Raw genomic sequence first — 21,981 nt, 5'->3', positions numbered from 1 at the left:
AAAGTTACATGCCAGTTCTAATACCGTAATTAAACATTTAGAAGTCTGAACACGTAAAGTTTCCAGATCCGGTTGGCAACAGACCATAGATCCGATCATATAATGCATATCATAAATCATTTAACACATAAAAGCATGTTAGGCATTTTCCTAAATAAGCTAGTGCTTTTGTCTATTCAGGTGTATTACCTAAATTTATAAGACACACTCCTCACGATCATCACTTAGCATTCTAAGTTTAAGTCTAGAAATAAATCCATATTCCTAGTTCGCTTAAACTAATGCTCTGATACCAACTGTGACATCCCAATTTTCACGGCCACAAAAGACCGATTTTGTTTATGCTTTATAAAAATCAGAGTACCTCTTTTAATAAAAATGTTGTGGAATTTGTTCCCAGAAAAACATGATAAATATGTTATCAAAGCATTTCCAAAGAAATGTATTTTTATCCATTTTAAAACATTTGGGATGTCATCGTCAATACAAAAATATAAGCATAAACAAAATTTACATTCATTTACACTAGTGATCTACATCTCTTTTAAATCCCTCAGTGTAAAGTAGCTTCATATCGACACATGTGATACAAATAAGCTTGAGCAGGTCAGGTTGGGAAACCTGGTGAGTACATAGGGTTTTCAACCCACAATAATATAATTATTATGTTAAACATCAAACAATCAACCCAATTACCCATCCCCATTATCTTCTTTACTCTTAAGAATCTACCCTAAGATTCAGCTATTCCTCGTTCATTAATTCCTAAGGAGTATCCTAAGGAATCAGCACTAAGTCTGCATAGTCGCTAGGGTTTATCTCGGTTATTGACAGTATCGTTTTCGAGAGTCCACTCGCAATACCTGTCAATGGGTTTTTAGAGTACACCGGGTGAACACATCGTTCACAACACCTACAGGTTGCGAGCCTGCTAGTGTTCCACTAGACTGTCTAGAATAGTCTGTGGTTGTCATCCATACTCTGCTAGATGACGGGGCCATCGCTTGGGTCATCGTTTTGGCTCATCGTTTTGGCTCATCGCTTTGGCTCATCGTTTTGGCTCATCGCTTTGGCTCATCGCTTAGGTCATTGCTTCACGCCATATTTTATTACTCATATATCATCGCTCATCATTCATCTCATCTATCATCGCTCATCATTTATCTCATCTTTCATCGCTCATCATTTTCTCACCTTTAATCTACCCATGTTTTACCCAACACATTTTGTAGATATAAAATACATATACAGTTTAGATCATTTAAAACATGTATAAAACGTTTCATCCAGCATAGACAACAAGTATTCAGACAGTATACACACATAGCACGTAATTTATATAAAATACTTCATGTCTATGTGTAAGATGAAAGTAACTATGCACTCACTTGCAATGGTGGTGACTCGGTACTCGGACAACACTTCGTTTACTTTAAAACAAATTTCCGTTGACAAAACCTACTATCATTTCCACTAGAGTTTAGTCTAATGTTCAACGAGACTAATTAATAGTCTAGCTATTATTACTATTATATAAGTGTTAAACAATACTCTTCACCCACTATGTACAGACAGGGGCCAGACATGAAACACCGGAGGGCAGGATCATTTTGGCATATAGCACTTCTGAAATCCAACAACCCAGGCGGTCCTTCAAACCGTATTCCCCGTACCGCGAGTGGTTAAAAAGATATTATAATTACACTTATATAACCCATAATAATAGCTCAAATAATTATTATAAGGTCCTAATAACGTTACTATATTTAAATAAAAGCTATATTAAAAATTAGGTAGGCGTATCTTACCTACGAGGGGGTTTGACTAGAAGCCGTGCTCTGCAGGGGAAGAACTTCCGAGCCGAAAGCTCTTCTTCTCGGAGCCGTCGAGCACTCTGGGGCTTTCTTTTAGCGCTAGGGGAGTTTCTTGGGAGGTTTAGAGAGAGTGTAGAGAGAAGAAAGAATGGGAAAGGTGTGAAGAAAATGAGGGTGGGAGAGGTTCTATTTATAGGGCTAAATATGGCTGAACTTGGTGCCACATGTCACCATCTAGTGGCAAGACTTGGGGAGAAAGCAATGGCCAAGAGTGTGCCACGTCACCCATTTTCGCAGTGCACACTTCCGACTTCTAAAATCCGTAACTTTCGCATACGGGCTCCGTTTTTTAGGTTCTTTATATCCACGCGTATGTAAAAATAAGATCTACAACTTTCCTTTTGACTCCGTCGGCTAATTCTCGACCGATCTTAAATTTAACAGTAGAACGTGACTACACTGTTAAATGTCAGCGTAAATTCATAACTTCTACATACAGACTCCGTTTTCGTCTGTATTTTTGTCGTTAGGTTCCTATTAATGAGATCTTCAATTCTCATTTAGGTCATGTTGGTCAAAAACCGCTCGATCTAGAATTCGAGTTTCTGGTCGTGCATTGCTAGGTCAAATCTTAGAAAAATCATAACTTCTTCATACGAAGTCAGATTTGGGCGTTCTTTTTATGGACGCTCTCAGTTTAACGTATACTATAACTTTTGTTTAGATCACCAAGGCCAAAAAGTCCTCTATCGTAAATTCACTATTTACGTCGCGTAGTGTCGTGCCAGTTTTGTCATGAAACTTCGACGGGCCATAACTTCTTCGTTATAACTCGGATTTCGACATTCTTTATATGTACGGAACCCTTGTGACATATTCTACAACTTGTTTAAGATTACTCCTTCTAAATAAGCTTCCATCAAAAACTCATTTTTGATGCTCATTTTCTCTAAATTGACTAGCCCAGATCTACGGGCGTTACAGAATAGACCATGATATCATCAATGAATACAATCACAGACCGATCCAGCATTGGCCTGCATACGCGGTTCATGAGGTCCATGAATACGGCTGGAGTATTGGTGAGCCCGAAGGGCATCACCACAAACTCTTAATGACCAAAAGGAGTCTGAAAGGCCATCTTCTGCACCTCCTCATCCCTGACCCTCATCTGATGGTAACCCGAACGCAGATCAATTGTGGAAAACCAAGAAGCACCCTGAAGCTGGTCAAACAAATCATCAATCATCGGGAGTGGATAACGGTTCTTCACCATTAGCTTATTCAACTCATGTAATCAATACACATCCAATGAGACCGATCCTTCTTCTTCACAAACAGGATCGGTGCTCCCCATGGCGAACTGCTAGGTCGAATGAACCCCTTATTTAACAACTCATGTAGTTGTGTAGACAACTCATGCATCTCTGGAGGAGCTAACCGACATGGTGCCTTGGTTATCGAAGCCGGACCAGGAACCAATTCCATCCTAAACTCCAACTGCCTCTCCGGAGGCACCCCAGGCAAATCCTCTGGAAACACATCCGGGTACTCCCGAACAATCGACACACCATCCATGGTCGCCCTACCCTTATCCCGGGTATCCATAACATAGGCGACAAATCCAAAACATCCCTGATGAAGATAGCATTTGACCCTAGCCGCTGAACATAAAATCGGCCCACACTGAGCTCTCTCTCCCTGAACCACCAACTCCCCCCACGTGGGGTCTGGATACACACCAAATGATGCTCATAATCGATCACTGCCCCATTAGGGATCAACCAGTCCATCCCTACAATAACCTTGTTCCCGCATAGAGGAATGGGAACCAAATCAATCGGATACTGCTCGCTGAACATCTGAAGGACACAACCCTGATGAACCCTTGATACCCGAACATATCGATCATCTGCAATCTCGACGTCTAAAGGACAATCCAGCTCCCCCGGAGCTCCAGCAAACCTCTTGCTAAGCGCAAGCGATACAAAAGATCGGGTAGCCCCCGAATCAAACAATACCAAGGCAGAAATACCGTTCACGAGGAACAATCCTAAAATAAAACACATAAATATAAGCAGACAATTCAATATAAATAAAGAGATAATGAGAAGATACATACCCGTCACCACATCAGGTGTTGCGCGAGCCTCCTCGGCCGTCAACTGAAAAGCCCTACTCTTCACCAAAGGCGCATCCACCTTGTCTTGGCGACCATCGGTGATCCTCAACGTCGTTGGAGCGGGTGCTACCACTGGTCCCGCTGCTGTCAAACTCGGACAATGGACCTTCTTGTGGACCCTCTGATTGTAATGGAAGCAAATCAGATCAGATATTAGGGTGGTGGTGGTAGTAGCAGTGCAATCCCTGCTAATATGACCCGTCTGGCCGCACTTGAAGCATCCATAACCACTACCCTACACGCCCCATCGTGCGTCTTGCCGCACTTGCCACAGTGGATCCGGCTCTGCTGGCCTCTCGACCTGAAATCAAATACCTTGGGCCTCTTGCCTGAACCCCCTCAAACCTGAGTCTGGTCTGCTTTCCTCTTCCTCTCCATCTCAAGATCAATCTACCTCTCTCTGGCTCTAGCAATCATATCTTCCAGTGTCCTGCAACTGGATCGGCTCAAAAACTGCCGAATATCACTCCTCAACATCTCATGGTATCTCTCCTTCTTCATCTCCTCATCCTCCACATACTACGGAACAAACAACGCCCTCTCATGAAACATTGCGGTGATCTCAGCCGCCGTCTCAGTAGTCTGGCGAAGGTCCTATAACTCCCTCACCAGCTGCCGCACCTCAATCACCGGTGTGAACTCAGCTCGGAATCGGTTCGTAAAATCATCTCATTTCATAGAATCAACAGCCTCATCACCAATGGAGGGCCCAACCTCCTCCCACCAGTATCGAGCTCTGTCTATCAAAAGACATGAAGCAAGTATGTGACCTTTTCTTCCATCGGGACAACTGCTAGTACAGAAGGCATTAGCAACATCCGTTAACCAACACCTGCTCGTGATCGGGTCCTTCTTCCCGTAGTAATATAGAGCCCCACATTTCCAAAACTTCCTGGAGGTCAGTGCACGTGCCCCAATCAAAGCTACCATCTCAGAATGGAAAGAGCCCAAATGCTCTTCCAAAACCTCCATGATACCCTTCTTGATCATACCAAAGATCACAGGAGTCTGCTCAAGTATACTGCGGGTAATCTCAGACAAAATGAACTCCCGCGTCTGATCATCCAACTATCACACCCCCAAACCAAGGATGGCGGAAACGTCCGGGGGTGGAGGACTTCATGTATAGTATCACAACAACGAGTATAATAGTGTTCAAAGTAAATACCACCATCATAAATATAATTGAAAAGGTTACACCATAGTATATGTTTACATGTTTCAAAATCAATTACATTATGATGACAAAACGAACTGTTTGACGATTTAACGTCCCATCCTCAAAATGCTATTGGTTTCCTGTTTCACTGATTTCCCGAGAATACAAGTAGTTTTGAAAAGTGTCAACAATTAAGTTGGTGAGTTCATAAGAGTTTTGTTTGAGGAAAAAGTCGTTTTCCTTGTAAAAACGATAGAGTATGATTCCAGAAAATCCAATATTTTCTTTATTAAGTGTGAAGTGAATGCTCTTATGTTATGCGATAATGAACCCTAGAAGGACCCGTAGATTCCTTCTATAATCACCCAGTGTATATAAGTTATATAATATTTAAGTTAAATAAACCGTCGAATATAATGGGTCTACCCTAGGTCCACAACCAAACAAGGAACAGGAAGTAAGGCGGGCCCACCAATTCTAAGTCGATTGTGACTAGATTCTTATATAACTCTATCATATACACTTAGCAATTATAGTTGAAGTCTAACAATTCTAGATGAAATGTACTATTAATAGAAATATGTTTCCAAAGAAAATCCAATATTTTCCTTATAAAAGTCATGTAGTCCTAAATCCCAAGACCGAGAATATGTGTGTGTTTTATACTTATAACGGGTTTGTAGTTTTAAAATAGATAAAATCCCTTTTCAAAGTAGAATTTTTCCTGTAAACTTGAAAGATTGCTAACTCCCTATGTGAGTCGTTATAACCATACTACGACAGGATGGCCTACTGCGACGTTCTTCAGGCGTCGGACACGAAATGACATTTATCACCCCCGATCGGTCGATCGGACTTATGCAAGCAGCATGGGTGTGGGTTGTCAACCCCAATATAGATCTATACACAGTTATCACGCTCTCCCTACAAGAGACTCTGGTTATAACTAATTCAGGAATTTTTAACCAGTACTCAAAGAGTACAATGAAGACGTGTCTCACAATTTACGTTAACTAGTTTACATATAGTTTGAATATAAAACCTCTTCCGTGGTGGAAGTGAAATCACCTTTTATGTAATAAATTCGTGATATGAAATCCATAAATTAGTACTATTATGGTTTATCATGTAATATATGAAAAACCCATTTGTCTTGAGAGTAAAACCTTTTTCATGTAGTAAAAATCCATAAACTATGCTTATTGTAGTTTATTATATGTGTTCGAAATGAATGAAGAAACATTATCATGAATGACTAAATTTCAGTTTATGATGATAAAATAACAAGAAAATACATTCAATATTTAGAACTTATTGTTATGCACTTTGCTCAACATACTACAAAGTGTTATGAAAGTTGTAAGCTGTTAACTAGTTTTTGACCTTTCTACACTGTTTTAGAAAATTCATAGAAATATCATACGAAGTCGAAAACTGAATCCGTAAATTCTGAGAGTTCACAAAATGTGTCTAGTTTATTCATAATTTTTATTATGATTTTTAGAAGTCTTTAACTTGTGTTAAAATGTTCATATTCACATACTGGTCCGAATTCATTTCTGAAATGATAGGTAGTTTTGTAAAAATCACCATAAATCGTATAAAAATCGTATGGAGGTGTGAAAGTAGTCATTTTAAAGGTATGAACCTAAAATATTTTCATATTAAACAGTTTTGAAAGATATTAAGTTTAAGATAGTCAAAACAGTCCGTGAATAAGACTCAACTTTTCTGATGAAAGCTGTTGTTTGAATTTAGTTAACTTTTTGGTGTTTTCACTTGTATTCCCCCCCCCTAAAACTTGATGAAAACATGAAAATGTAGGGGTATGAACTCACCTTGGGTGATTTCAGCAGATGGATGATGAAGAAAAGGAGTTTCCAAGTCAAGAACACTTGGGAGATGTTTGCAGATTCGAAGATCTAACAACAATATGACGATATTTGTGTAAGGACTCATGATTTAAGTGAAGAAGTGTAAGGAAATCAAGTGTGGGAAGAGATTTACTTACCAAGGTGTGTGAAGAGTTCAATATCAGCCTTGAATCTCGAATTCTTGGTGAGAGGAAGTGAGAGAGAATGTGTTTTGCTTTTTGGTGAAAAGTGAGTGAAATGGGAGGAGAGATAAGGATTTCTCCAACTTTTGATCAAGGTTATGGCTGAAAAAGAGTGTAAAAAGGACAATGATTGACTAGGTATGGGTGAATAGTGACTGGGAATAGTCAAGGAGTGGGTATGGGAGGTAACTTGTGTCCTTGCCCAAAGGATAAGTCCACACTCCACCTAAATATCTCACCAACTAAATTTTACTCTTAGACAATGATTTTCCTCAAAATATGATTAAAATATGAATATTTAGGGTTTTATATGTCAAAATATAAGTTTGGGTGAAAATCCCACGTTAAAATAATGAAAAACGGGTTTAAAACGAAAATTGGGTCAAAAACCGGGAAGAAAATGGAAAATCCGAAGTCTGGCCGAAGATTGGGTCTTGAGAGGGTTAGAACCGAATGCATGGTTCGGTTGGTGAATTGGAACCGAGAGGGAGGAGGTTCGGTCCGAGCTATCTCGCAGGCAGACTCATCAGAAGGGACCGAAGGTGAAGTTGTCAGAAGCGAAGGTGAAGTTCGGTCCTCCGAGGTTCGGCTCCTTAAGAGGGTTCGGCTCCTTAAAGCTGTTTTTCGCGTAAACTTCCGTTTTCGAGCGGTTTTCGACTAAATTAAGGGTCGGGATAACCCGAGTGATTATAAGAAGTTGAGAGAGATTTTGAGAGAGATTTGGGAGAGATTTGACATACTTGGAGAGATTTGACATACTTAGAGAGATTTGGGAGAGATTTCACATACTTGGAGAGATTTCTCATACTTAGAGAGATTTGGGAGAGATTTCACATACTTGGAGAGATTTCTCATACTTAGAGAGATTTGGGAGAGATAGAGTGAAAGAGGTTGAGAGAGACTATGTTTGTGACCTTTTTGAGTGTTTGGCTTCGTAACGCATGGTTCTTACACTCTTTTAAGCCTCGTTATGATTGTTATATGCCCCCGAGGGTTAAGGAATAATGTTTTATCGAATAGATTCATCACTTACCCTGATTAGGGTTTAGAATTTCCGAACATGTGAATACTCTAAGTGATACTTTGTATTAAGATTGCGAGTAGTACAATAAGAATCATAATGGAAACTCCAATATGCAAGGATTAGATGAGTTGACCGGTTTGACTTGTTGACTTTGGTTGACTTTGACTTGACCAAAAATTGACGGTTGTCACACCAACTGCCCGACTCCAAAGCCTGAGCCTGAACCCTCACCGGCACCAGAACCACCAACCGGCCTGCCTCGAAGAGTCACCATACTGAAAATAGACCATATAAACCATCAGGATACACATCAATATATATATATATATATATATATATATATATATATATATATATATATATATATATATATATATATATCGAGGAGTCTCATACTCTACAAGTTTCCCGGTTTCATCGCAGTTCACCTTCACTCGAGTACGGATCCTCTGCTTCTAGTAGTACAGGCCCATACTACCATCCACATCTATCTGTACTTTCCTCAAGGATCACTTTGAATCCTCCAAGTCACTCCTTATCAACACACATACACTCCTCAATAAGACGAGGTTCCCAACACTAAATCTCTTCCTATGTTCTCCTAGGGCAACCACCATGCCACTCTCCGCCATGAGCTGCAGAAGGAACTCCTACTAACACCCTCTAACTAGCTCATGGATATAATTACATATTATTGACACCAAATAATTCTTCGAATGAAAGGTCTCACACTACAACGGTTGGACTCAAACAATAGCTGCACAATAGAGTTAAAACCTACCCTTCTAAAATTATTTAGTTTCCGTAATATGCAACTTAGTATATTCGCTTACTAGTTAGCTGAAGTTATTCAGAACTCCTAAAAAGCACAAAGCAAGCAACATTCGAGCATTGAGTAATCGGAATCAAGCATAACCTAATCAGGTCATCCTATCAATGACTTATCAGTACTAGAATGCAAGTCTACAATCTCATACAGTAGGCATATAAAGGCATCTATCCTAGTATTCTATAATGCAAATCCTGAGCAGATCCTTAGCCCTAACTAGCATGCGATTCACAGTTTCATAAATCAAAGCATATCATAAATCATGTATAGGTATTTTGGAAAACTTACTTAAGCTCGGTCGATTGCATGCACCACACCTTATTCTTTTATTAGAAAACCCTTTTTATAAAACATTTTCCGTTTTGAAAAATTCTACCAAACCCTTAGTTTGAGTTCAGACACACCCGAGAGTATGTCTGAATCCCACAAACTAAGGCTCTGATACCAACTTGTAACGTCCCAAAATTAAGACAAAAAATTTTTGTTTTTAAATTAATAAAACTATTATCCAAACATCATCATAAAACCATGGTGGAACAAAGTATATCAAACACATCATAAAATATCAAAGTAATCACAAAATGCAAAATGAGGTGGTGTGTGCACTGCAATCATCCCAGGCTCTTCCCCTTTGAACCAGAAGTATTTGAAAACATAAACTAAAAACTGTAAGCACAAAGCTTAGTGAGCTCCCCAAAATACCACATACCATACATAATAAACACATAACAAGCCCCGCCCGGCATCAGGCCCTGCCCAACATCGAGCCCCGCTCGGTATACAGATCTGTCAGTCATCAGGCCCCGCCCTGTATATATAAATAAACACATAACACATTCAATATTCACAAAGATAAATAGCATACAGAATGGTCATCATGCCCTGCCCAGTAAGCATACAAGCACATAACACATGCAAGAGTCACACAGAAATGTAACATCCTAACATAATAAACCATGGGCCAGAATTGATGCCTTCGACTCGTTAAAGACTGTGAGGAAACTCACTTCTAGCTGCTGAAAAACTCAAATGAATCTCTGTCTGCTGGTCCGGGAAATCCCCACGCTATCATCATCAAAATAACATCCAATTATTAATTGGATCTCGACCCATAACCAATATTCTAAACTACTTAGCCCATAACAAGGGTAAAAGACCATTTTTACCCTTTATCTAACTTGGCCCAAAGCCAAGGCCCAACTCAACAACTAAAAAGGCCCAAATCCTACTTGGCAACCCAAAGCCCAAATATGGCCCAATATACCAAATTGGGCCCAAAACCCATCATGGGCCTAAATCCAAAGGAGCCCAATATATTAGACAATAGCCCAAAACAGAAGTATAATGGATCAACAAGGCCCAAACTATGGCCCAATACCGATAATGGCCAAGTCCAACGTCCATCTGCTGAGTATGTAGGACGTACTCAGCTCGTACGCCCAGCGTACGCCTCAGGCTCACAAATCACTTCTCTCCAGACTCTCAGATCTGGTTCCTAAGGGTGACTTATCACGTAAAGTTAGCAACTTTACACTCATGCATGGCTTAATGGGACTCAAAGCTCAAATATGAGCTTAATAAAGGTCTTAATGCTTGCATGGACTAATATCTTCCATAAATTTGACATTTTTATGAACATGGGGACTAAGTGGAGCTAAGATCTAGAATTCATTGCTTCTGGAGTAGATCAAAAGCTCACCTGTAACTCAAAAGACTCAAAAGTGCACAACTTACACCATAAACTAGATCTAACACAAAAGACCATCAAGGTGAGAGCTTTTTACCTCAAAAGGCTTGAAAATGAGTAGAAAATCCTCGATCTACAAGCTCAAGCTATCCCCTCAAGTGTTCATCTTATTCTTCTCCTTCACAAAGCACCAACAATCACTCTCACAAGCTCAAAAATCACCAAATTCTCTAGGGTTTCGAATTCAGGGTAAAGGGAGATGGAGGTTGGTCTAAAATGTCCAAGAGGTGATATAATGATGCTTAAATATGGTGCAAACCCTAAAAAATAGGGTTAGCCCATACCATGCGTAAGCCCAACGTACTCCCACGTACGCCCAGCGTACGTGAGTGATGCCCGCGACCAACTTATAGCTAGTACGCTAAGCGTACTCATAGAGTACGCCCCGCGACCATCATCATCTCGTGCCCCTTCTTGATCGGCCAATATTTAGATTCATATATCGTAGTTGGCATATCAATAATCCTAAATGACAAGAAATTCCTAAATTATATCCCTTTTAAATTGCAAGAAATGCCTAAATGGCAATTTTGGTCCTTATAGTTTTAATTTGTATGAATTACATATTTGGTCTCTATCATGTTTTTACAGAGTTGGTCTATGTTTAAAAAAATATATATAATGGTCATTAAATATGACACAATTGTAGAAATGATCTCTATCTAAATTATATAATGGTCCTTAAGTATGAAACATGTAACATCCCAAAAATCACAACAAATTTAAACTTTTCAAAACAACCCATTTACTAAAACAAGTGTTTACAAAACCATTGTTTCCAATACATTATTTAAAATCAAAGTCTCCCAAGATCCGATTAGTCATAAAACCAAGGATGTGTACGGTCACGCCTTCGCCTTGCAATGATCCTCTGATGTACCTGAAACAAAATTAAAAACTGTAAGCCAACGCTTAGTGAGTTCCCCCAAAGTACCACCAAGAAAACATAACAAATATCAGCATGCATTGGGTCCACAACTAATATATTGGACTACCCCTAATCCCACAGTATGAGTCTGACTTACCTATCAGGCCCACAGCTCATATCTGGCTTGCTCTTGAGTCCACAATATAAGTTTGGCTTCCCCTTGGGGCCCACAACTTATGTTTGGTTTACCCCTGGCTCAGTCAGTCATCAGACTGGAATGCCAATATACAACGGATCCACTCAGTCATCGGACTGACATACCCTCAGGCCCTCATTACGAGTCTGGCATACCAACCGGCCCTTAGCTCGTATCTGGAATGCCCCCGGATTTGTTGGCTACAACACAAAGCAGTATAACCTCAACCCAACACAATATGTCGACATATACATAACAAATAAACATATAATCAGTAACAGGCAAACAAACAGATCCATAAATCACTAACACATAGAGACATCCTATAACTAGGATACAGACCTAACATATCACTACGACATAACAACATACGGAAAACCAGGATATCAATCCAATGGGCCGACCTTGGTGCCTTCGACCTGAAAGTACAGTGAAGAAAGCTCACCTATCGATCTAAACAATAGATGATGAGGTCCCGAATCTGAATCTCAGCTCTAACCATTACCTATCTATCCAAATGACCAATTCTCAAACACAATCCAAAATACCCCTTGGTCAAACTTGGTCAAAATCAAGTAAAGTCAAAATTCCCAAAAAGTCAACCGAGTCAACCCTGCTGAGTACGCCCAACATACATGATGTTTGACCATGAACGAGCCTGTTGACCATGTACGTGCAGCGTACGCTGTGTACACCCAGCGTACGTAGCTGGCTGCCAACCCAACTCAATAAGAGCTTAATCCTTAAGTCCATTTTACAGATCCAAGTCCAAGACGATGTCTTTGACCATAAAGTTTCCAACTTTATGGTCTTTCATGGCCAATAAGTGCCCAACACCAAAGATCCTAACCTCTTAATCCATTAAGATCATGCATGAGAAGAAAGTAGAGTCCAAGATTACATTTTTATGACTCAAGAGGCTCCAAAACATCTTAAAGGACAACTCAAATGGATTAGAGTAACCCATGCTCATAATACCAAGCTTAGGGGACTAAAAGAACATAAAATCAAGCCCAAAACAAGATCTAAGTATAACTTCACCAAGTTCAGAACTTCATACCTCCAAGTGATGCCAAATGGTGGTGTGATTCTGGATCTAAAGTGCTTCACTCCTCCAAGATGATCTCTACTTCTTTCCTTCTTCTTCAAAGGCATAAAACACACATAATCAAGCTTAGAAATTCTTTACAAGGTGGATGAGGGTTGCAAGGACGTTTTGAGAGGATGGCGGCTGATGAAAAAAACCAAGGTTGAGAGATAAAGATGAATAAATAGGGTCCAAACCATAAATATTAGGGTTTGGAAATTCACCCCGTATGCTCTGCGTACACAAAGCGTATGCCTAGTGTACGTGGCTCCGCCACATAAATCCAAAAGTGGCAATATTGGCCCCTCCCATCCACAAGTCTTTCATTATAAGGACCAAAATGTAATAAACCTCAATATAAGGGTCAAAAGTGAAAGTGCCTCAATACAAGATGTTACAATTCTCCCCCACTTGACTTAGACTTCGTCCTCGAAGTCTATTGCATTAACTATCCTAGGGTAGTGTTTCCATATCTCCACCTCGGGTCACTCAGACGGTCCTCCCCAGAACCCGATCTGAACTAAAGTCGGCTCATTCAGGCGGCTGTCTACCCATACCATCCTTGACTTGCTAACTTTCATCACTGGAGAAACCATCACAACCCTCCCAGAATTCGGAAATCCAATACCTCAAATGACCCTTAAGCCAACAAAACTTTCTCGGAACTCAGTTATTACAATATCTCTTTACAATCTGAACCATACGGAACCCTTCCGATCTTGACTTACCTTGCTGATACCACCGGGGACCATGACTCTAGACCATTCACTGTTGTTGAACCCTTCATCCAAAACAAGGCAACTCCAAAAACGAGCCTCAGCTAGATAACCACTGCATAGGGACACATACAACGCCAACATATTCCATAACTTCCTGGCTATAAGACCGAACATCTAGTGAGAATCACAGAGTCGGGGGATTCTCAAAACTACAAACATCGAATAAACTCTATCAATATGCTTCCCGAGGCCGGGAAACCATCAGATCTAAACTTCAGAACCCATAATCCAGGACTGATATTCATCCATTCGTTGAATCCACCCGTTGTCTTTGACTATGATCATCACCAAACACGCGGAAAGAAGTACGCAAAACACATCGATCACGAATTCCAACCAATTCCAAATCTATAATATGTACCAAGAACCTTAAATAAACCCTTGACTCCCTGACACGCCATTACCAACCACTGTTCCTACGAGCAAAGATGAGAAATCCAAGAATTTTCACATTTTCATCCCACCCTTATCAGCTCAGGTGTATCCCCACCTGGCAAATCGCTAGATACATTCACAATGAACTTCACGACTCGAGACTCCATAACCGAAACCCAACCTTGGCAATCAAACCCCTAATAACAACTTGCGAACAAACAGTATTTATACTGCAAACACTCCGCAGAGACTTTCTGATGCACGACTGATACTCCCAACAACCCTTAACTGCTCACTTTATCCAAACCAGCTAGTTCGTGAGTCTCCCGACTTCCATCAATGCGCCAACACCGAAAGTAATACAAGCATAAGAAATAAATAATCATGATCACTAGGTCCACAACCTATGTCTGGAATACCCCTACAAGGACCTCAGTGTAGGTCTGGATTGCCTCTGAGCCCGCAACATGAGTCTGGAATGCCCTACCCGGCTCTCAGCCCATGCCTAGAATGCTCCCGGTATTACACCGATCCTGTCGACATTCCATCATTCGCCTGGAAACTCATGACCAGCACCCCCAGGGGCCTAAAGATATTCACCTCATTCCACCGCCTTGCAGGGACCTAATCAACGTACCTCTCAACGCTAACCGAACGCAACAATGCCATATTCATTTACCACACATAATTCCTTTCACAGTACAAGATGCTACCAATACTGTAACACCCCGAATTCAGAAGACTTAGAAAGAAAAGGAAAACCTCAAAAATCAGAAGGCGACTCGTCGAGTAGGTGGGGTGACTCGACGAGTAGGAGCGCGTTCCGGGTCGCGGGTTAAGTGACCTACTCGACGAGTCGGAGGACCGACTCGGCGAGTTGGTCAGGGTTTGGGAAACCCTAAATTCGGGACTTGGCACCCTATTTAAGCATCTTATTCTCCTCCTCTTGGTTCCATTCCCATCCCCCATTGTCCAGAACTTAACCCACGAAACTCTAGATCATTTGGTGAGTGAGTGAGCCATTCTTGAGTATTTTGGTGTTATTGGAGGCTAGAAGAAGAAGAAGGAGATTGAAGGTTCAAGCAGGAACTTGTAGATCCAGCAACACCAGCTCATTTCCATCATTTTCTGGTAATCAAGTCTTCATCTTGCCTTATAGCTTCTTAGATCTATTTATGTCCACTTTATGAGGGTTTTGGTCCATGGAGCTTGATCTACGGGACAAGGATATCCCAAACAAAGATCCTTTCAGATCTGGGGTCCCTAAGAGTGGTTAAGGCATAAAGGTACAAGCTTTATGCCATTAGACACTACTAGAAAAACAGCCTTTTACGACGCGCAATGCGTGTCGTAAAACACTCAGACGACGCGCAAATACGTGTAAAGGAAGGCCCTGTCATAACGAGAGACGACGCGCTTTTGCGCGTCGTCTATTTACGACGCGCATTTATGACACGCATTTATGACCCCCAGTTATGACACGCAATGCGTATCAAGGAAGGCCCTGTCATAAAGGAAGACGACACGCATTTGCGTGCCGTAACCTTACGACGCGCGTGTTTATGACACGCAATGTGTATCAAGGAAGCCCCTGTCATAAAGGAAGACGACACACATTTTTGTGTGTCATAATTTTAAATGTTTTTAAAATTATATATTTTTAATAGATTTACTAATTTTCAAATTAAATAACACATTAAAAGTCTCATAATACAATATAAAATACCATAAACAATAAAGATAATTCATTGCACACTAATATGTCAAATACAAATAATCATTCCAATAGTAAGTAAATGTAACACATTGCTAATATTGCATAATATTTATTATAGAAAACAAAACATGTACAACATTAAAAGAAACCCATGACTAAATTCTCCTTTGACAATTTCCTTTCTAAGAGAATAACCTGAATGCAAGAACTTTGAGAGGCTGCAGGGCATGGAAGGAGGTTGCTAGAGCTGTCAGAACCAACACAACAAATGCCTGAGGAGACAACACACATTTTTATAAACAACACTTATTTCTCAACAAATATAATACATAAAAATTTAGTGAAAAAAAGTTTGACCTGGTCTTCAAATAACGACCATGGACTTCCTGACCCTCGCTGCCCAACAGGGGTGTAACATCCCAAAATTTCGAGTCCAAAAATTTCATTTTTAATTAACTGATTATAAAAGCATTCATAAGAGAACCACATAAAAGATATCATTCCGTAAATCAATATATCATGTCTGAAAACCCAAGTCATAAAATAACATCATGTCAGAGTACAATCCCAGAATATCTCAAGTGCGGAAAATCAATGCGAGTGTGTATGATATGCTGCTACCACACCAGCTCCTTCCCCTTCGCTGAAGAGGTACCTGAAACCAAAACTATAAACTGTAAGCACGAAGCTTAGTGAGTTCCCCCATCGTACCGCATACCATACAATCACATAACATACATATACTGTCAGGCATATCTGGTGCCCGACCTACCCCTTCGGTCCTCTCGACTGGATACTGCCTAGCATATCTGGGTGCTGGCCTCCCCTTCGGTCATCTCGACCGGATAGTGCCTAGCATATCTGGGTGCTGGCCTCCCCTTCGGTCCTCTCGACCGGATACTGCCTAGCATACCTGGGTGCTGGCCTCCCCTTCGGTCCTCTCGACCGGATACGGGGGACTATTTCACCCCACTACTACTACCACATAACATGTAACACATAATCATATTCCATCTAGCATGACTGGGTATGACTACCCCCTTCGGCCCTATCGACCGGAAACCTTGGGGACTACCTCCCCTACTGCTAACATCATATCATACTAGCACATAACATAACAGGTAGTAGCAAACCTAGATGAATATCACAAAGACAATCATCTATCATACAACTCCTACCGATGGGTCGGCATTGTGGCCGTAAACCCACCGCTACTGGAAGGTAACTCACCTTGTACGAGTAACTGCTGATAATCTGTGCGGGAAATCTCTGTCTGCTGCTGCTCCGGAAATCCTCCGGCTATAATCCCCACAAAACACTCAGTCAGAAATTGATATCTACTCTTGGGGTAAAATGACTATTTTACCCATGACCAAGTCCAAGTCAAAGTCAAAGTCAAAGTCAACTTCCAGTTGACCTGACTAGCCGAGTTGGGCCGCCAACTCGTCGAGTCCCTAACCTTTTAACTGTCCTCATCCACGTCTCTACTCGTCGAGTTTAGAAATGACTCGACGAGTTCTCTTTCTATACGAGCATCGAATGAACCTTCATCCGACTCGTCGAGTTGTATGAACAACTTGTCGAGTTCATCCTCATCCTAAAAACCAGTCTTGTCCTCGACTCGCCGAGTTGTATGAACAACTCGTCGAGTTCATCTTCAAGAGTTGGGAGATTGCCTTGGACTCGCCGAGTCTGTTCATGCACTCGCCGAGTCCTATGAACTCCAGGACTATGGCTTATCCCAAAACGTTAGGTTACTCCTCCGGACCCTCCAACACCTTTCCAGCACTCCACTGGGTCTCCTTGACCCATAACAAAAAAAGGGAGTCTACCCTCGGACTCGCTGACTCCCAATAACGACTCGCCGAGTCGATACGGTCCAAGTCTTGTTTCTTCGATTTCTGGTGTACAACTCTTGTCCAAATGATAGATCTAGGTCCCTAAACTCGATCTAGCACGTAAAGTTACAAACTTTACGTGCATGCATGGGACTTTGAGTCAAAAAGACTCTAAAAGAGACTCTTGGGTTGCATGGGGGCTTCCATGGGTGCAAAAGCAACCCTTTTCTGCCCTGTAACTCCTTCATGGACCTAGATCCGAAGCCTCAACCCCCAACCATGCTTGCAGTCATGGTTGGTTACCAAGAATGGCTTATAAAAGCCCTAAATCTCCCCAAAAAGGGATCTAGCAAAAGAACAAGCAAGGCATCGACTTTATACCTTCTGTGAACTGCAAATGGTGCACAAACTTGAACTCCCTTGGTCTCCTCTTGATTCCTCTAGGCCCTTCCTTCTTCCTTGTGATCAAGACCACCAAGAATCACCACAAATGCCTTTAGATCTTCACACACACAGTTAGGGTTTGCTATGGGGGGCTTCTGGAAGCAATATGGACGAAGGGTGGTTGAATGAGACGTTTAAATAGGGTGCAAACCCTTAGATTAGGGTTTTGTCCAGTCAGAGCCTACCCGTCGAGTCTGCAGCCGACTCGACGAGTCCGTCATTTAAATCCCGAATCAAATCCGTTTCTACTCGACGAGTTGGTCCTTCAACTCGCCGGGTCCCAGGCCAAAAATGCAAATTACTTAAATAAAATACGTACCAGGAACCAGGTGCTACAAATCTCCCCCACTTATTTTAGACTTCGTCCTCGAAGTCTGCTGCTCGCTCCCGGAAAAGCTCTGGGTAATGCTCCATCATCTCATCCACCGGCTCCCAAGTCCATTCCTAGCCCTTCCGGTGCTGCCATTGCACCTTTACCAGCTCGACCCTCTTGTTCCTCAGATCCTTCGACTTCCGGTCGAGGATTGCTACAGGTCGCTCAATGTAATTCAGGCTGTCATCGACCTGAATATCCTCTAAGGGTACCACTGCTGAGTCGTCCACCAGGCACTTCCGCAGCTGGGAGACGTGGAATGTGCTGTGGATCTGACTGAGCTCGGCTGGCAGGTCCAGCCTATACGCCACTTTGCCCACCCGGGCTATAACCCTGAAGGGTCCAATATACCTGGGGCCCAACTTGCCCCGCTTCCTGAATCGGATGACGCCCTTCCATGGCGACACCTTCAGGACAACCATATCCCCGACCTGAAACTCCAGGTCTGATCGGCGCTTGTCGGCATAACTTTTCTGCCGACTCTGAGCAGTCTGAAGCCTGCTCCGAACCTGCTGAATTCTCTCTGTCGTCTTGAGCACCACTTCGGTGCTCCCCATGACTCTCTGCCCAACCTCACCCCAACATATCGGGGTCCTGCACTTCCTCCTGTATAACATCTCGAAGGGAGGACGGTCAATACTCGCGTGGTAGTTGTTGTTGTACGAGAACTCAGCCAATGGGAGGTAAGTATCCCAACTACCACCGAAGTTCAACACGCATGCCCGCAGCATATCCTCAAGTGTCTGGATGGTCCGCTCGCTTTGCCCATCCGTATGCGGGTGAAAAGCGGTGCTAAAGTGTAGTCGAGTACCCAACTCGTCGTGGAATTTCTTCCAAAATCTGGAAGTAAACCTCACATCCCTGTCAGAAATCACGGAGACTGGCACTCCATGCCGAGCCACCACCTCCTGAATGTAGATGTCGGCCAGCTTTTTAGCCGATATACTCTCCTGGATCGGTATAAAATGGGCACTCTTGGTCAACCGATCCACGATGACCCATATGGAATCCACTCCCCGCGCGGTCTTGGGAAGTTTGGTGATGAAGTCCATAGTGATATCTTCTCACTTCCACAGGGGAATATCCAACGGCTGCATCTTGCTTTGTGGCCTCTGGTGCTCGGCCTTGAACTTCCTGCAGGTCAAGCACCGCTCCACATACCATGCTACATCTCGCTTCATGCAGGGCCGCCAATAGTCAAGACGAAGGTCTCTATACATCTTTGTCGCCCCGAGATGAATGGAGAATCGGGATTTATGCGCCTCCTCCATCAGAACCTGACGCACACCCCCGTGGAATTGAACCCACACCCTGCGGTGTAGTGTCAATAACCCTCGACTATCATAGTCGAAGGAGGAAACCTGACCTACTATACGCTCGCTCTTCCGATGTTCCTCCTTCATAGCCTCCTGCTGGGCCTCTCGGATCTGCTCCAGCAGCGGAGTCACCACGGTCATCCGCATGCAGATATCCCGGTTCGGCACCGCCTTGCGACTAAGCGCGTCAGCCACCACATCGGCCTTCCCCGGGTGGTAAAGGATTTCGCAATCATAATCCTTCACCACGTCCAACCACCGACGCTGCCTCATGTTCAGATTCGGCTGATCCATGAGGTACCTCAAACTCTTATGGTCCGTGTAAATGGTACAACGGACCCCATATAGGTAATGACGCCAAATCTTGAGGGCGAACACAACAACCCCCAACTCCAAATCATGCGTCGGATAATTCGCCTCGTGAGGCTTCAGCTGCCTCAAAGCGTAGGCGATGACATGCCCCCTCTGCATCAATACCGCGCCCAAACCCGAAATAGACGCGTCGCAGTACACAACAAAATCCTCTACGCCCTCTGGCAGGGCTAAGATTGGCGCCTCGCACAATCTCTGTCTCAGTGTCTCAAACGCTGCCTGCTGCTCAGGCCCCCAACGAAAGACTACGGCCTTCTTCGTCAGCCGCATCAAGGGTACGACTATCTTGGAGAAATCCTGGATGAATCTCCGATAGTAGCCGGCTAATCCCAGGAAACTCCGAATCTCAGATGGAGACTTCGGAACCTCCCATCTCATCATGGCCTCCACCTTGGCCGAGTCGACCAGAATACCGTTCTGGTTGACAAGGTGCCCAAGAAACTGCACCTCGCGCAACCAGAACTCACACTTGGAGAACTTGGCGTACAAGCTCTCTCTCCTCAGAGTATCCAAAACCTCTCGCAGATGCTCCTCATGCTGCTCCTGCGTCTTGGAATAGACCAAGATGTCGTCGATGAAAACTATCACAGACCGATCCAACATCGGTCTACACACGCGGTTCATGAGGTCCATGAACGCGGCAGGAGCATTGGTGAGCCCGAAAGGCATCACCACGAACTCGTAGTGGCCATAACGCGTCTGAAACGCAGTCTTCTGCACATCCTCCTCTCTGACCCTCATCTGATGATACCCCGAACGCAAATCAATCTTGGAGAACCAAGATGCTCCCTGTAGCTGGTCAAAGAGGTCCTCAATCCTCGGGAGTGGGTAACGGTTCTTAACCGTTACCTTATTCAGCTACCTATAATCTATACACATCCGATGCGACCCGTCCTTCTTTTTCACGAACAGAATCGGGGCTCCCCAGGGTTAACTGCTCGGCCTGATGAACCCCTTGTCTAGCAGCTCCTGCAGCTGCGTAGACAACTCCTGCATCTCGGGAGGAGCCAACCGATATGGTGCCTTGGCTATCGGAGCCGCACCAGGGACTAGGTCGATCCTGAACTCCACCTGCCGCTCCGGGGGTATCCCAGGAAGCTCCTCTGGGAACACATCTGCGTAGTCTCGCACCACTGGAACATCGCTCACTGTCGTCTTACCCGCCTCCCGGGTATCCATAACATAGGCGACATACCCAGCACAACCCTACTGAAGGTAGCGCCTAGCCCTCGCTGCTGAGCACACGGTGGGTCCACGCTGTGGTCTCTCGCCGCGGATTACCAACTCTCCCCCACCTGGGGTCCTGACTCGCACTAACTGTTGTGCACAATCTATCACCGCCCCATTAGGGCTCAACCAGTCCATGCCTATAATCACCTTGTTCCCACGCAACGGAATAGGAACCAAGTCTACCAGGTAACGCTCCTCGAATAACCTCAGCACACAATCTCGGAAAAATGTTGATGCTCGCACCAATCGATCATCGGCAATCTCTACCTCTAAAGGGCAATCCAACACGCCCGAAGACTCAGAAAACCTCTTGCTGAGCGCAAGAGAAACAAATGATCGAGTGGCACCTGAATCAAACAACACCTGTACCGGAATACCATTCACATGGAACGATCCTAACATGTATATATAGAGCATATATCAATATCATAAACATCATATAAATAGATCAGAGGAAAAGAATCATACCCGTCACCACATCGGGTGCGGCGCGTGCCTCCTCGGTAGTCAACTGGAAAGTCCGGCTCCTCACCACTGGAGCCTCTGCCTTGCCCTGCCGGCCATCAGTAATCCGC

At 43.2% G+C, this 21,981-nt stretch overlaps 1 long non-coding RNA gene across 1 annotated transcript; it reads right to left on the bottom strand.

Moving 5' to 3' along the window:
* Positions 1 to 15,970: 15,970 nt before the first annotated feature.
* On the bottom strand, positions 15,971 to 21,981 carry LOC145168802 (uncharacterized). The gene is made up of 3 exons (XR_013742115.1): positions 21,875 to 21,981; positions 16,191 to 16,488; positions 15,971 to 16,105 (listed from the first exon to the last, which is right to left on the bottom strand). It is a non-coding gene; the product is annotated as an uncharacterized LOC145168802 (long non-coding RNA).

The sequence above is a fragment of the Lactuca virosa genome, chromosome 4, assembly GCF_052849685.1.
Source record: "Lactuca virosa cultivar CGN04683 chromosome 4, Lactuca_virosa_CGN04683_v6, whole genome shotgun sequence".
In the NCBI taxonomy this organism is placed as follows: domain Eukaryota; kingdom Viridiplantae; phylum Streptophyta; class Magnoliopsida; order Asterales; family Asteraceae; genus Lactuca; species Lactuca virosa.
This window is presented reverse-complemented; position numbering and strand designations above follow the sequence as displayed.